This window comes from Mustela nivalis (assembly GCF_964662115.1).
Source record: "Mustela nivalis genome assembly, chromosome: 3".
NCBI lineage: Eukaryota > Metazoa > Chordata > Mammalia > Carnivora > Mustelidae > Mustela > Mustela nivalis.
In genome coordinates this window covers 117624731-117642369 of record NC_139022.1, presented here as the reverse complement: position 1 = coordinate 117642369, position 17639 = coordinate 117624731, and the positions used below count along the sequence as shown (strand labels likewise).

The window sequence follows — 17639 nt, the reverse complement described above, 5'->3', positions numbered from 1 at the left end:
CCACTGCTTAGGGGTTGGTGTGGGTTTATTTCTGGGCTCTCTATTCTGGATCCATTGATCTGTGTGTCTATTTTTATGCCAATGTCATACTATTTTGATTGCTATAGCTTAGCAGTGTAGTTTGGAATCAAAGGAGTGTCATACCTCCAGCCTTGTTTTCTTCCTCAAGATGGCTTTGGTTAGAGAAAGTCTTGTGGTTCCACACAAATTTGAGGATTCTTTCTTCTAGTTCTGTTTAAAAAGCCATTGGAATTCTGTTACAGATTGCATTGCATCTGTACCTTGCCTAGGGTAGTATGGACATTTTAACAATATTAATTCTACCTATCCATGAGCATGGACTATCTTTCCATCTATTTGTGTCTTCTTTACTTTCTTTTGTCAATGTTTTATAGTTTTCAGGGTGCAGATCTTTCATCATCTTGCTTAAATTTATTCCTAGGTATTTTATTCTTTTTGAGGCAGTTGTTAGATTGTTTTGTTTACTTTTTTAGAAGATTTTATTTATTTATTTAAGAGAGAGAGGAGAGAGAGTGCATGCAAGTATGGGGAGGGGAAGAGGGAGAGGCAGAGAATCCCAAGCAGACACCACACTGAGCACGGAGCCCAGCTCAGGGATCCATCTCACCCCCCATGAGATCATGACCTGAGCTGAAACCAAGAGTGGGACACTTAACTGACGGAGCCACCCAGGTGCCCCTAAAGAGGCTGTTTTCTTAATTTTTCTTTCTGCTACTTCATTATTACTGTATAGAAATGTGACAGATTTTTGTATATTTATTTTCTATCCTGTGACTTTACTGAATTCATTTTTATCAGGTTTTTGGTGGAGTCTTAAAAGTTTTCTGTATAGTGTATCATGTCCTCTGCAAGAAGTGACAGTTTTACTCTTCCCTTCCAATTTCTTCTATTCTTGCCAACTCCTCAGCTAGGACTTCCAATATGATGTTGAATAAAAATAGCAAGAGTGGGCATCCTTGTCTTGTTCCTGATCTTAAAGGAACAGCTTTCAGCTTTTTACTGTTGGGTAGGATGTAAGCTGTGGGTTTGTCATATATGGCCTTTAATATGTTGAGGTACGTTCTTCATATTCCCACTTTGTTGAGAGTTTGGGTTTTTTTTTTAAATCATAAATGGATATTGAATTTTGTCACATGCTTTTTCTGCATCTATTGAGATGATCATATGATTTTTCTACCTTTTCCTGTTAAAGTGATGCATCCTCATTAATGATGATGAATCATGCTTCTTCCCTGGAATGAATAAATCCTACTTGATCATAGTGTACGGTTCTTTTAATGTATTATTGAATTGGATTTGCTAATATTTTGTTGGCAGTTTTTGCATCTATGTTTATCAAAGATATTGGCCTATAATTGTGTGTGTGTGTGGGTGCGCGCATGTGCGCATGCACTTTCAGTGTCCTGGTCTGGTTTTGGGTCAGGGTAATATTGGGCTTAACGTAGGTCTGGAAGCATTCCCACCTTTTCACGTTTTTGGAAGCATTTGGGAGGGATAAGTATTAAATCTTTGAATGTTTGGTAGAATTCACCAGTGAAGCTGTGTAGTTTTGGACTTTTGTTTGTTGGGAGGTTTTGGGGGGTAGAGGGTAGTTTTTGATTACTGATTCAATCTCTTTAATAATTGGTAAAGTAATTGGTCTATTCAGATTTTCTGTTTCTTCAGGGTTTTTATTTTATTTTATTTTATTTTATTTTATTTTATTTACTTATTTGATAGAAAGAGGGAGCACACAATGGGGGGAGCAGCAGGCAGAGGGAGAAGGGGAAGCAGGCTTCTCGCTGAGGAGGAGAGCCCGATGCGGGGCTCAATCCTGAGACCCCAGGATCATGACCTGAGCTAAAGGCAGATGCTTAACTAACTGAGCCACCCAGGCGCCCCCATGATTCAGTTTTGGAAGATTGTATGTTCCTAGGAATTTATCCATTGCTTCCAGTTTGTCCAATTTGTTGGTATATAATTATTCTTGGCAATCTCTTACAATCCTTTGTATTTCTATGCTATCAGTTGTAACTTCTCTTCTTCCATTTTTTATTTCACTTATTTGAGCCTTTTCCCTTCTTCTCTTAATTATCTAGCAAAAGTTTGTCCATTTTGTTTATCTTTTCAAAGAACCAGCTCTTATTTTATCTCTCTTTTCTACTTTTTTTAAAAGTCTATTTCACTTATTTCTGTTCTGATCTTTATATTTCCTTCCTTCTACTAACTTTGGGCTTCATTTGTTCTTTTTCTAATTTCTTAAGTGTAAGTTTAGATTATTTATTTGGGATTTTTCTTGTTTTGCGGGGTAGGCCTGTATCCCTATTAATTTCCCTCGTAGAACTGTTTTTGCTGCATCTCCTAGATTTTGGATTGTTGTGTTTCCATTTTCATTTGTCTCAAGGTTTTTTGTTTTTGTTTTTGTTTTTTTTTTAATTTCCCCTTTGGTTTCATTGACCCACTGGCTGTTTTGTTTAATCTTCACATATTTATAATTTTTTCCAGTTTTCTTCTTTGTAATTAATTTCTAATTTCACACCACTGTGGTCAGAAAAGATGCTTGATGTGATCTTTGGTCTTTCTCTTCCCCTCCCCCTTCAAATTTTTGTTTAAATTCTAGTTAGTTAACATATAGTATAATATTCGTCAGGAGTAGAATTTAGTGATTTCGTGATTTAGTAGAATTTAGTAGAATATTCGTCAGGAGTAGAATTTAGTGATTTGTCACTTAAATGCGGCACCCAGCTCATCACCACAAGCACCCTCCTTAATACCCATCACTCATTTAGTCCATACTCCTGCGCACCTCCCCTCCAATCTTCAGTTTATTCTCTATCGTTAAGAGTAATTTCAATCTCCTTAAATTTATTGAGACTTATTTTGTGGCTTAACATGTAATCTAACCTGGACAATGTTCCATATGTACTTGAAGAGTATGTGTGTTCTGCTGTTTGAAGATAGAATATTCCATATATATCTTTTAAGTCCATCTGGTCTAATGTGTCATTTAAGGCCAATGTTTCCCTAATGGTTTTGTGTCTGGACATTCTATCCATTGAAGAAAGGAGGGTATTAATGTCCCCTACTATTACTGTATTACTGTCCATTTCTCCCTGTGGATCTGTTAGTATTTGCTTTATATATTTAGGTGCTCCCGTGTTGGCACAAAAATATTTACAAATATTATCATCTTTTTGGGTTGACCGCTTTATCATGATGTAATACTCTTCTTTGTCTTCTCTTATCATCTTTGCTTTAAAGTCTATTTTGTCTGGGGCACCTTACTGGCTCAGTTGGTTAAGTGTCCAACTCTTGTTGTTGGCTCAGGTCATGATCCCAGAGTCTTGAGATCAAGCTCCATATCAGGCTCCATGCTGGCTCTGTGACCTGCTTAAGATTTTCTCTCTCTCCATTTGCCCCTTCACACTCCCCACTCATGCATATGTGCTCTCTCTCTCAAAAATAAAAATAAAATAAAATAAAATAAAATAAAATAAAATAAAATAAAATAAATAAAATAAAATCTATTTTGTTTGATATAGTTAAACCAGATTTCTTTCCATTCCCATGGAATATCTTTGTTCATTCCTTCACTTTCCATCTGTGTGTGTCCTTATATCTGAAGTGAGTCTCTTGTAGACAGTGTATATATTTTTCTTATTTTTATCCTTTCAGTCACTCTGTGTTTTTTGATTGGAAAATTTAGTCCACTTACTCTTAATTAGTGTTAAATATGTACTTACTGCCATTTTGTCAGATGTTTTCTGGAACATAGTTCCTCCTTGTTTTTTGTTTTTTTCTCCTTGCTCTCTTCCTTCGTGGTTTGATGGCTTTATTTAGGGTTAATTTTAGATTCCTTTCTCGTTATGTTTTGTGTATCTATTAAAAGGTTTTTGCTTTGTGGTTACCATGAAATTCATGTAGAGTAGTGTGTGTGTGTGTGTGTGTGTGTGTGTAGATATATATATCTTATTTAAGTTGATAACAACTTAAATTTGAATGCAGTGTAAAAACTCTATATTCCCCCCATGTTTTTTGATTTTCATGTTATATTTACATTCTTTTATTTTGGTATCATTTATTTGGTAATCATTAAGAGTTTTAGTTAATTTTATTGCTTTTATCTTTTAACCTTTATACTAGCTTTATAAGTGGTTAATCTACTACCTTTACCAGTGAAATTTTTACTGTCATATGTTTTCTTGTTATTAGTTAGTGGCATTTCTTTTCAGCTTGAAGAAATCCCTTTAACATTTCATGTAAGGCTACTTTAGTGATGATGAATTCCTTTAGATTTTGCTTGTCTGGAAAACTCTTTATCTCTCTTGCAATTCCAAATGATAACCTTGCTGAGTAGAGTTTTCTTGGTTAGAAGTATTTTTCCTTTCAACACTTTAAATATATGATGCCACTCTCTTCTGGCCTGCAAAGTTTCTGCTGAAAAGTCCGCTTATGGTCTTAGAGTGGTTCCCTGTATGCAAGAAGTTTTTTGGTTTTGTTTTTTATTTTCTCTTACTGCCTTTACAATTCTGTTTAACTTTTGACATTTTAATTATAATGTGTCTTAATGTGATTCTCTTTGGTTTCATCTTATTTAGAACTCTTTGGACAGGGGTGCCTGGGTGGCTCAGTCAGTGAAGCATCTACTTTTTCAGCTCAGGTCATGATCCCAGGGTTCTGGGATTGAGACCCACATTGGGCTCCCTGCTCCTCAGGGAGCCTACTTCTCACTCTCCCTCTCTCTGCCACTCCACCTGCTTGTACTCCCTCTCTCTCTCTCCCTCTCTTATAAATATAAAATAGTTTATTTTAAAATAAAATTTTATTTAAAAAAGAAGAAGAAGAACTCTTTGGACTTCCTGGACTAGATGTTTGCTTCTGTCCCCAGGAATGAGAAATTTTCAGCCATTATTTCTTCAAATGGGTTTTTTGCCCCTTTTTTTCTTTTCCTTCTGGGACCCCTATAAAGCAAAGGCACTTGGAGAGAATACAGCCAGGGAAATAGCGTCTTTGAGCCTTCCCTTGGCCTTCACAAACTCACTGGTATCTCTTAGGAAAGCGCTTATACATTTGCCTGAAGCCCTGATTTTTCCAACAGTTGCCCACAGGACACCTCCAGATTTCCTGGTCTGGATGCCAGCAAGGTCAACAACTGCAGTCCTACAAGACTGTATACATTTGCATACTTAGAAAGTTGCTACCTGAGGCTCTGGCTTCCAGTTGGACCCAAAGTAGGTGCTGCAAGTAGGTTATACTGCTTGATGTTCTTCCCTAAGTCCCTTAAGCTATCTTCACTTTTTAAAATTCTTTTTTCTTTTTGCTGCTCTGGGTGAGTTCCACTGCTCTGTGTTCCATGTCATTGGTCCATTCAACTGCTTCATCTGATCTGCTGTTGGGCCCCTCTCATGTATTTTTCAGTTCCATTATTGTATTCTTGAGCTCTGTGACTTCTGTTTGGTACCTTCTTACATTTTCTGTTTCCTTGCTGAAGTTCTCAGTGTTCATCCATGCTTCTAAGATGAGTGAGAATCTTCATGACCATTACCTTGAACTCTTGAATAGGTTACTATTTCTGTTTCATTAAGATCTTTTTCTGAGATTTTGTCTTGTTCTTTTATTTGGAACATATTCCTCTCTTTCCTCATTTTGCTTGCCTCTCTGTGTTGGTTTCTATGTATTAGTCAAAAGAACTACCTCCTTAGTCCTGAAAAAGTAGCCTTGTGCAGGAGATGAACCTTATCATTCAACCTCGCCCTAGCTCTTATTGTCCCTCAAGCCTTTGTGACTGTGTAGTCTGATTTATTCTTGAGCAACCACTGTGGTTGTGTGTGCCAAGACCTGCCAGTGTTCCAAAGAGAGAAATCACAGGCAGCACCTACTTTTGGTCCAACTGGAAGCCAGAGCCTCAGGTAGCAACTTTCTAAGTATGCAAATGTATACAGTCTTGTAGGACTGCAGTTGTTGACCTTGCTGGCATCCAGACCAGGAAATCTGGAGGTGTCCTGTGGGCAACTGTTGGAAAAATCAGGGCTTCAGGCAAATGTATAAGCGCTTTCCTAAGAGATACCAGTGAGCTTTGTGAAGGCCAAGGGAAGGCTCAAAGACGCTATTTCCCTGGCTGTATTCTCTCCAAGTGCCTCAGTAGCCTCTGGCTATCCAGCAAACCTGAAACCTGTCCCTCAGGTTGAAGTTCCCGGACAAGTAGAGGGGTCTTTTTCAGAGGCAGACTGGAGTTGTGTTTCAGTCTGCTCTCTGTGCAGTGCGCTGAGTGTGACAGCCTGCCCAGAACTTTCTAATTGCTATGATCACAGGGGACCCATAAACACAAGCACCTCTAGCCACAAGGGCCAGGTGTTCAGCGCTGTCCCCTGTGTGGACTGCCCTCGCCAACCATCTTCAGTGAGGCTATTGGAGAGTGCTGAGGCCCGGGCATGCCCATGGCTCTAGGGAGGCCGAGAAAGAGGGCTGGGGGACAGGTACACACAGGGCTTTAGCAAAGCTGTGTCTGTGCATACTGACCCATACTAGCAAGGTAGAGGGAAAGTGCAAAAGTGCTGCCCACCAGCACCTCCGTCCCCAGAGAAAGTCCCAACTGACCTCTGCCCTTCTGGTAAATGCACCTTCTCCACGTATAATCCAGTCACCTCTCAAACTGCTGACTTCCCGCTGGTCCCAGGATGGGCAAGTCTGCACATGAGCCCCTCGGAAGGAATACCTCAGATCCCCACAGACCCTCCCCTCTCTTCAGTGCGGATACCAAGGGTTGGGGGGCGCAGTGTGGGACACAAACCCGTCTCTCCTCAGACAGAGATTACAGACCCAGAAGATCTCTCTTTATTGTGAATTATCCCACCAGGGTTATGGTTTTTGGCAAGACTGTGTCTCCATCTTTCCTACCTGTCTTGATGTGACCCTTTTATCCCTTATTGTGGAGGGAAACGTTCCACTACTTTTCCATTCTTTTTCAGCAAGAACTGTTCCATGTGTAACTATAGGCTGGGTGTGTCCAGGGGCGGTGATTTCAGGGGCTTCCTATGCTGCCATCTTGGACGGTCTTCAATCTTTCTTCCTTCTATGGAACAGTTTTATTGAGATATGCTCCACATACCATGCAATTCAGCCATTTCAGCGTACAATTCACTGGTTTTTGGTATATTCACAAAGTTGTGCCACCATCACCACAACCAATTTTAGATCATTTTCATCACCCCCAAAAGAAACCCTGTAGCCTTCTGTGATCACCTCCCCAACCCTGATTCCTGCCTGACCTCCACCAAGCAAACACTAATCTATCTTCTCTCTCTACAGATTTGCCTATTCTGGATATTCCATATAATGTGTGGTCTTTGGACTTGCTTTTTCACTGAGAGTAATGTTGCCTAAGTTCTTTATTTCTGCTTTTTCTTCCTTTCTTTCTTCCATTCACTTTGTTTTCTTTTCTTCCCTGTTTCTTCTTTCCTCCCCTCCTCCATCCATGGTCGGATTTCTCCTTCACAGAACCCTTGGGCTTTATGGAAGCTTTTGGCCTTAGTGGGGAGCCCTAGGCATGAGACTATGTCATGGACTCCTCAGGTGCCCCTGTCCCGGCCTCTTGCCCAAGGGAGGCCCAGAACACTTTGCTCACGCCTGCACAGCTCACACGTGTGTACAACTGCCAGGCAGAGCAGACAGGCTACAGCAAAGAGTTAATCCTTTTCATCTTCTGTCTCTGCGGAGAGTTTCAGGAATGAGATTCCCTTTCCACCTCTAGAGGGGAAGTCAGGGGAAGGAAAGCAGAGAGAGAGAGGAGGTGGGAAACCTTTTACAGCCTTAAAAGTCACAGAGAATAAATAGTGGCCGCCCGGAGTCACTTGAAAGGTAGAGAACTCCTCATTTAACTCCTTGGTGATTTTTGCCTTTGAACTCAGCTAGAGGATCCAGCTTCTGCCATCCCTCCTACCTCCCTCTGGCTTCATGCAGACTCCTAACCCTGCTTGTTCCCCACCTTCATATCCACTTCTGCTGCTGCAGATCTGATGGGACATACTTTGCCTTCTTAGAGGAATGGAAGGGGAACTGTGCGTTTGGGGCCACTGCTATTAGTTTTGTACCCATAGAAAAAAGGGGGAGGTGAACACTCCAGGTGAATAAATTAGAGGAGGGCCCTTCTCCAGGGGATCCAGTCCCAGGGCACAGGACTTGCCAAGCAGAAGGAGGCCTAGGTTTAAGCCCTGGTGTCCTTGTGCAGGGACAGTGGACGCTCTGCAGACTTTCCAGGCCCTCTGGGAAATTGCATGGCCTCAGGCAGGAATCAGCCAATCTTATCTGCAAAAAACCAGATAGTAAATAGTCTGGGCTTTGCAACCCATCTGTTCTCTCTTGCAGATCTACTCAGTTCTGCCCTTAGAGTGCGAAAGCAGCCTCAGACAGTACGTAAATGAATGGGGGTGGCTGTGTTCTAATAAGACTTTATTACAGATGCTGAAATGGGAATTCCATATCATTTTCATCTGTTGTGAAATGTTATTCTTCTATTTATTTTCCCCTCACCATTTCAACAGAAATGGGTGGTAGGTTGGTTTTGGCCTGCAGGCTATAGTTTGCCAGCCCTTGATGTAGGGGAAAGAAATGGGTGTCAATTTCAGCCCCAGCACTCTCTGGCTCTGTGACTTTGGGAAGGTGGCTTGCGCTCTCTGAGCCTCAGCTTGCTCATCTGCAAAATGGGGATAGAATTGCCTCCCCATGTGGACAAGCAGTAAGGCTTAGCATCAGTTTATACAGAGCACTGAGCACAGAGTAGATGCTTAGAAAGTGGTAGCCTGCCTGCCTGCCTGCCTTCCTTCCCCCCTTCGCTGCAGGAGCAACTGGGAAGTTAAAGGCAGGCACTGGGGACTCATGTCGCAGCTGTGCCCCCAAATTGTTCAAGTCAGGCCCTGACCCCCGAGTCTCACATCTGTCCTCTGAAAATGAGGGACTTGGATCAGGCCCAAGGAACAGTTTCAACCCAAATTATATATAAATGCTTAACAAGAGAGAGAATTTATGCCAAACCCCCAATGTGTTTGTGTCAAGAATCTTCTGGCAAGGACAGCAAAGAACATGTTTTTCATATTAATAAATTGTTCTGAGTGCGGAGGCAAATTCAGTAAAATGTGTCCTTGTCACGCCCCAAGCTGTGAGTACACATGGGGAGCCCAAGCCAAGCAGGTGTGCCACAGGACTGCCGAGGGACCCCCGCCCTGGTGGATGAGGGAACTGGATTCCTTGCTGCCTGTGTATCACGTCTCTCTCCGAGTCCCAGTTTCCTCATCTGTCAGAGAGCTAAGACTTCTGGAGGCTGCCACGGCTCCTGAAGAGACAGCAGAGAGTCGCAGAGATCTCCGCTCTGGGGGCAGTTCGTGAAACCCATAGGGGCTGTTTGTGGTGGGGTCAGGGACAGGGATGGGGTACACCTGAGACCCACTGTGCACTGAAGGGTGTCCATAGCCCCTGAGGCTCTCCTGGGATTCATGGATGACTTACTCTCCACTCAGAGATAGGAAGGAGGGAGACTGGGGAGTTTGTCCCAGCTGGCGGAAGGGGTGGGTAGTTCTGGGGCGCACTGGCGGGTCTGTGGCTGCAGCCTGATCAATGCAGAAGGTTGCAGCGTGCAGGGAGGGCTGCAGGCTTGGGCAGCACCTGCCCATGGATGGGACTCCAGCCTTCCTCCTTCCAGGACTGAACGACATGCCATTGTCACCCAGGGACCGGCATTCGGGGTGGGTGGCGAGGCAGTCCCAATGCCCAGAGGATTCAGGGAACTTCCACAATGGAAGTGGAAGTGGAAGGAAAGTGGGAACTTCCCTTTCCACAATGACTTTAGAAACACAGTATTTATAAATACTGAAATTATTGTGGAAGGGGAACCAGAAGATTGAAAGTCAAGGAGAAACACCATTCCTGTTGCCATCTTATGCAATCCCTGAGATCATGGCTCTGTTCCCCCTTCGTGTTCTTCATGAGCAGATGTGGCCTCAATATCATGGCCAAAAAGAGGTTCCACACTTGGGAGTTCTTCAGCAGGGCCACATGTCTCCTGTTTTAGGGGCTGCGAAGTCTTACTGGGTGACTGAGTCACTCATCCTTTACCAAGGGCACACTCTCCTGCAGGGGTTTGGATGGGACAGAAAGGGACACTCCTGGAGACCCTAGAAGAGCAAGGAGGGGTACAGACACATGTGATGGGTGCTCAGACCCCGTTGCTGTGGGGGCTGGGCTGGGAGGGCAGAGAAAGCCTCCTGGAAGGGGTGACATCTCAGCTGACCCCTGAAGGCCAGTAGGTAGTTTCTAAGCTGAGGAACATGGGGAGAGGGTGCCCTCATAGGGAATGAGATGCCATTTAGTGCTGTGGTCTGTCGAGAGAGCGCTGAGCCGACCTCCCCAATTTTGTTGGCAGGTTGACCTTGAGCAAGTCCTTCCCTCTCTAAAACTCTGTTCCCATCTGAAAAGTGGGGCTCGTCCTTACAGCACCTCCACCGCAGGCTGGAGAAGAAGCAAGGCTGTTAATGCATGTGGCTGGGACAGCAGCCTATGGAGCAGCCCTGAGCCTGCACAGGTGGAAGATTCTTTGTTTTGTTCTGCTCAGGGTGCCCGTGGACCACCATTTCACGATGGTGGAGAGAAGCGTATACTTTCCAGGTCAGGGAGCTCGGTCACATCCCGCTGGAAACACAGTGACTTTGGAAGTTGAACCAACTCAAAACAAGATTCTCTCTACTCCCTGCCCATCTCCTTCCCTCTCGGGTAAGCCTTCCCAGAGGCTGTCTGACTCCCATGGCGTCCTCTGGACCACAATAGACCTGTCACGCCAGTTTCTCCATCCCTGGTGTTTGTGGCATGGTTGGGCCCAGGGACACATCACCTGCTCCTGGGCTCTCCCTAGCACTGCTGAGGACCAACCACATCCTCTCTGGGGCTTTGGCCTCTGCTGCAGGCCCCCAGACTTGTTAGACTCCCTCAGCAGGCAGGCCTCAAAGCCCAGCCACATGCTGGGGCTCCCTGTAGATCCATGAGATTTGGGGGACCTCCTTCACTCCCTGTGAAGCAGAGGAATTGGGGTATAGGATTAGGCTGAAGCCTCCTCTCTGCCTTGTCTGCAGAGGCCCCTTCTTGTCCTGGCTTCCACTAAGGATAGGGCACAAGCCCCTGTGCTTTCAGCCCCCCGACACTCATCCTCCAGTGACCCCCCCACTTCAATTCCAATCTGAGTTATGACCCCAAAGGAGAGTGACGAGGGGGCCCACTCTACTACCTTGCCAAGCAAGCCCTTGACATCTCAAAATAGTATCTCAGGTGAGACGTCACACACCTGGCACACTGGCCTGCCTTTAACAACCAATTACCTGGTGACAGTGACTAGTCACTACCACGGCTCTGGGAGCAGTTGAGCTTGCTGGAGTCAGACAGACCTTGGGCACATTACCTAACCTCTCCACGCCTCAGTTTCTTGGTCTGTAAAATGCGGGTGTTGCCAGGACCCACTTCAGAAGGTTGCAAGGATTAAAGGAGACAATAAATGTAAAGTCTGGAGAACCGTGCCTGGCACATGGGGGGTCCCCAGTGAACACCAGGCCATCGCACTTTGCTCGGTGGGGCGGGGGGGGATGCATGAGGAGCCACCTGGTTGACTGAAATGTTTCCCAATTGCACTTTGCTGTAGTCTCCAGATTTTTTTGCTATTATAAGCAACCCTGTAATGAACATCTCCATGCAGAGAACACTTTGTTTCTTTCAGATTATTTCCCTAGAAACTGAATTTTTGGGAACAGAATTACTGGTAGAAGGGGAGGGACACTTTAAGCTTTTTTTTTTGTCACCCTTTGCCTAGTTGTTTTCTAGACAGGCTGCCAGGCTTCCCTGCCACCGACCACACTGGAAGGTATCACTTCCTAGAAACCAAGTCGGGAGAGCATCCTGGAAGGGTTGTAAGAGACGCTGCTGGCTAGGGCAGGGCATAGATGCACGGCTTTTTCAGATGGGCAGAGGGGACAGGGAAGAGCTGAGAATCTTTGAAAGGACTGAGAAGGACATCAAAGAGGGGACAGCCTGACACACATCCACGTCCTCAGCCATTCAGATCAAATAAGTCAGCCTGAAGAGACCAGCGTGTTGATACAGGGAGCTGAGCCCAGGATGCTGCACCTGATAGCACCCAAACATGGGCATGTGGCAGGCCTGCCTGAGCCTCAGTTTCCCCATCTGTAAAGTGGGCATGACATTTCACCTGCCTCACAGAAGTGGGACAGAATGGGTGATCGGAAATGACTTTGAGGATTGACTCGGGTGCCATGGTTCCTTTTTGGTAAGCACCCCCTGGGCTACGTGAGCAGGGGCTTTGGGGTTTTCTTAGGTTTACCAAACGTTCTATACTTTCAAGGAGAAGATTGGGCAAGCCATCCAGTCACATGGGGATCACTGGAGGGTTTGAGCTGCAGGGCAGGGGAGCATAAGCCTGGGACTGGGGCGAACTGAGTGTGACCCAAATTGCGTGGGTGACGCCTGGGCTCCCCAAGCTGCTTTGCATACAGGAAGGGATCGGGGTGGGTAGGACATCTCCAGCTTCGCAGCTGGGCCACATGGGGCTCCTTCAAGGCTCTACCACTTACCCACTGTGGGTCTCTGGGCAAGTGACCCAAGTTCTCTGGGCCCAGACTTCATCTGTTAGTGCTAAGAACTCAATTGTGTGTGTCATACGCGTGCTGTGTAGTTCAGTATTGAGTGCCTGACGCGTGAGTACTGTCCTCACTTTTTTATTTGGCAATTCCAGTGCAGCCCCAGGAACCGGATGATGTGGAGGCAGGGGAGGGGTTGAATGGAAGTAGGGCCCCCCACGCCCTCACGCAAAAAGCCCAGTGCACTGTAACATACCCAGCTCCCCTTACTAACTGTGTGACCTCAGGCAGATTTCTCCCCTTTCCGTGCCTCAGTGTTCTCCTCCATCAAATGGGGAAAATCCTAGCTCTTCCCCCCATGGGGTTTGCATGTGGCTTAACTGAGCTCAGACTCACAAAATGCTGAGAACCAGAACGAGAAGGCACTATCATTTGGTTGCCCTCTGGGCTCAGGGCACAGGCTTTGGACCAAAGAGACGTGGTGAGAACCCCATTCCTCTACCCACCAACTCTGCGACCTTGGTCAGGTCACTTAATTCCACGAAGGTCTCCTCCCCTCATCCGTCAAGATGTGAGCAGTGTCCATGTGGCAGGCCAAGACCTGACGCCTGAAATGCTCAACATGACTGGAGATCAAGGGCCTTCAAGAGAACACCCATGAAAATGGCCCGGACCCGCACCCTGCAGCCTTGGCCGTCCCCGTCTGCGTGAGCACCTGTGACAAAGGGTCACACTCCCTCCCCACCAGCCACCCTATCCCTGGCAGTCACTCAGGTACAATCTCACTGACCCACGTAGGTGTGAGATCACGGAGAAGGGCCAGTCCAGGCCACAAGCTGAGACTGTTCCTCAGCTGATTACTGACACTCCTGGGCTCTGTAGCCTCCAGCATCACTCCAGGGCCTGCCAGGTTGCTGGCAAACCCGTCCAGCAGGCCTTTCCTGTTCCAGCTATAGGACCCCTTTCCGTCTCCTCTCCCACTGCATCCGCAGGCTCCTTTTGCTCCAGATGAACTAGACAGCCCAGGCTGCCCTCTCTGCCTGAAGAGACACCCACCCCTTACTGACATCCCCATTCGATTTCCACTCATTGCCCCAGGCCCAACTCAAAGGCCACCTGCTCCGCGGAACTTCCCCTGATCCCCGGGGCCAGAAACGGTTCTGTGCCCACCATCTTGCCCAGGCACACCCACACACACTCGGGCCCTAGCACACACTCACTTGCCCATCCGCATACGTGTGTTCACGTTCATAGCTACTCACACCTGTGAGTTACCGGAGACCAGCAACCTTTCCCTGACCATCGCCACGTCTCTCATTTTAACCTTGGTCCTGTTCTGTCCAATTCATTTCGCCTGGTCCTCAGAAAGAAGCAGGCCACAGTGGCAAGGTGTGTACGTGGGAGCCAAGAGCTGTTGTTTCCTATTTGAGTTTTGTTATTGAGTGACCTAGGCACATCACTTAACCCCCAGAGCCTTAGTTTCTTGGTCTGTGAAATGGGACTCATCTTATAGCACCACCGGGAGGGTTAACTAGAAAAAGGATGCCACACAGCCCACTCAGGACCTAGCACGTGAGCACTCACTAAACACCAGTTCCTGTCGATCATGTACTCATTCACCAGTACAGTGCAGGATGCCTGCTCTGTGCCAGGCCCCTCACGACTGCCAGAGTCATAGCCGACCCCTCCCTCACCGAGCTCCCAGAGTGGTCCCAGGCATTCAGCATTCAGGGACGGGTGTCCCGAGATGTCCCTAATAATTAAGATCCCTTTGATGAGCCCAAAGCTTTCAGACCCTCACCATCTGTTTCCTTTGTCATGAGGGAAAAATTAAAAGGGGTCAATGGCTTATGACTGTCACCTCCAGATCTCAACTACATCCCAGGGAGTTCCGGGGTGCCTTTCTTAGATAAATTTCACCTTCTCTGGAAATGAGCACAGTGTGTGTACAAAACTCCAGGAGGAAGCCTCCGCCCAGTTCACCGTGATACCTGCTGCTGAAGGACAAAAGACCTCGCCACTAGCCCTTGGAAACAGATGCTGCTGTAGGCAAACCCTCTGTATCTGCTTCCAGAAGATTCTGAGTAGGGCTGAAAAATTAATTTCTTTCATGAGCGGAGGCCTGAAGTTGGGTCATCCCCGCGTATCGGGCTGTATCACTTTGTGATAGAAAACAAGGATATGTGGAAATGACGCTCTGATTGGCGTCTGGGTAGTCCAGTGTCCTGAAATGTCCACCTCGTAGCTTATTCCAGAACAACCAGAAAATAAGCCTGGCCCTGAGAAGAGGGTCACCCCTGACTTTGACAAAAGCTTAAGGCAGGGGAAAGAGCGCTGGTGGGTTACAGCTGGCTCCCCGCGAACGAGAGAGCCTCTTCTCCTTTCTCTTCTCCTCTACTTCCTTTTCCCCATAAAGGAGTTTCGGTGACCCAGTTCCCAGGATGTAGGCAAAGCTGACACGTGGCAGTAGCGGTTCTGCTGTGTGGTTGGGCACAGAAATGGGTTCAGAGATCAGCCCAGACCCTCAACACACAGTCCCTCAACTTCCAGCTCTTAGGGAACCTGAGGAACAAAACAGCCAGTGGCCACGCCTATTGCAGGAAACAAGGGAGGAGGAGGAGGAACCTTCCTCTTCCAGCCCTTTCACTGGGATCATCCCCATTTTACAGATGAAGACAGGGACTTGAGAAAGAGATGGAGTTGTCCTGAGACCCAACAGCGGGGGAATGAGGAAGGCTCAAACCACACTCAGGACTCCTGGTCCCAACGCTCATGCTTTCTCCATCCCCCCAGCACATGGTGAGTCTCAGAGTTGCTGGCTAAAATGGTCAGCATCCCTCACTGCCCCTCCCGGGGTTCCTGTCCACAAGGCTTTTCCCAGCCAGCAGCAGGGAGGTGCATATAGAAATAAAGGCAGCATGAGTCACCACACACAGTTTCTGATGATCTGTGAATTGGGGAAGTCAGAACATGGGAGAATCACTATTGAAGCTGGGATTGGTTGAGCTTTTCATGTTCACACACATGACTGAACACCTACTAGACACTTGGACAGTGGGGCTGAAGATGAAAGGTCCAGCGCCTGCCTTTAGTCTGGGAGACAGACAAGTCAACTGAGAGTTAACCCCAGGAGGTCAGGGCCTCGGTGCTGTAGGAGCTGGGAGGGGCTCCACGATCCTGGGAAGCCTCAGAGACAGCTTCCCATGGAAGGTGATGCTCGAGCAGAACCTTGAAACAGAAGTAGAAGTTGATCGTCAGCAAAGAACATAAAGACATCTCTAGCAGTGGGACACGGGCAAAAGCACTCATGGAAGTGATGGCAGGTTTGTGTGTGTGTGGTCATTGATACTCTATGCAGGAGACAGAAGTGGTGAAGAGCACTGACACTTGTTACCTGTAGTCCTCACAGCAGTCCTGTGAGGATGCTGTTACAGACTTGTTTCACAGAGGAGAAAACCGAGGTTCAGAGAGGACCTGAGCAAGGCTTCCTATAGAGAGAGTAGTGCTGAAACTGGATCTGGACCATGGGTGGCTGAATATATTCTAACACCCTCAATGTGAAAAGATGAGATTCAGATTCTAGGCGTATTATAATCAGAATACTGTTGACTGCCAGGATCAGAAACCCAGTGGAAAGAGGCTGGAAGGGGGGGTGCCTGGGTGACTCAGTTGGTTAGGCATTCAGCTCTTTATTTTGGCTCAGATCATGATCTCTGGGTCATGAGATTAAGCCCCGCATCAGGCTCTGCACTGGACGTAGAGCCTGCTTAAGATTCTTATTCTCGGGGCACCTGAGTGGCTCAGTGGTTAAGCCTCTGCCTCTGGCTCAGTCATGATCCCTGGGTCCTGGGATCAAGCCCTGCTTCGGGCTCTCTGCTCAGCAGGAAACCTGCTTCCCCTTTTCTCTGCCTGCCTCTCTGCCTACTTTTGATCACTGTCTGTCAAATAAATAAAATCTTAAAAAAAAAAAAAAGATTCTCTCTCTCTCCCTCTACCCCTTCCACCACACTCATGCACATGTGAACTTGCTCTTGCTCTCAAAAAATAAATAAATAAAATAAAGAGGCTGGGATTGGTGGAGGTGGGGAACTGGCTCATAAAACTGAAGAAAACAAGGGTGCCTGGGTGGCTCAGTGGGTTAAGCCTCTGCCTTCAGCCCAGATCCTGATCTCAGGGTCCTGGGATCGAGTCCCACATTGGGCTCTCTGCTTAGCAGGGAGCTTGCTTTCTGCCCCCCACTCTCTGCCTGCCTCTGCCTATTTGTAATCTCTCTCTGTCAAATAAATAAATAAAATCTTTAAAAAAAAAAAAACTGAAGAAAACAAGGGGAGCTTCAAGCATGGCTGGATCCAAATGTGTAAATGTCATCAGAAATGTGCCTTTCTCCAGCTTTCAACTCAGTTTTACACTGTATTCACCTCATTCTCAGAGTCTCCCAGTGGTGCCACCAGCAGCTCCAAGCTCATATCTTACCGTCTTAGCAACTCCAGTGGAAAATGTATCTCTTTCCTACTGTTCCAACAAAAAAGTTTCAGACTTTCATTGGCTGGGTGGGTCCTATGTCTGACTCTGTGAACGCACCTGGAGCCAGGGCAAAGAATAAGAGGTGAATCCCACCTTGCTCACGTGGGCAACGAGCGAGGAAGGCTGGATTCCAAAGAATCAAAGTGCTATTACCAAGAGAAGGGGAATAGATAATGGGAAGGTGAAAATGACAGTTGTTTACCATAAGCACTTACTGTGTGGCAAAACCCATATTATGTGCTCTTGAGAACCCCCATTAACATCCCCCAGCTTCCAGATTTAGGGCTCGGCAGGATGCACCATGGGGCTATGAAGGGGGCCAAAGAATATTAAACCTATAAAAATATTGGTATCTCTAGACTCTATAATGTAATAGAGTCTACACAGTATTGGAATTTAGCTTATTAGTGTCTCGTCCCAACTTACATTTGACAAGAATGGCAAACTAAGTAAAGGGGGCGGGCTCCACGCCACTAGACTTTATTA

General features: G+C 46.4%; 1 protein-coding gene across 9 annotated transcripts in view; it reads left to right on the top strand.

The window, feature by feature from the left end:
• Positions 1-17639, top strand: part of HRH2 (histamine receptor H2) — a 54765-nt gene that overhangs the window by 29410 nt on the left and 7716 nt on the right. For 3 of the 9 annotated variants that reach the window (XR_014309606.1, XR_014309609.1, XR_014309610.1), the window contains one exon: positions 15299-15428. The exons of the other annotated variants lie outside the window; for them this stretch is intronic. The gene's annotated coding sequence lies outside the window, so the exon portion shown is untranslated. The remainder of the gene's footprint in view (positions 1-15298; positions 15429-17639) is intronic. 9 annotated transcript variants of the gene reach the window in all.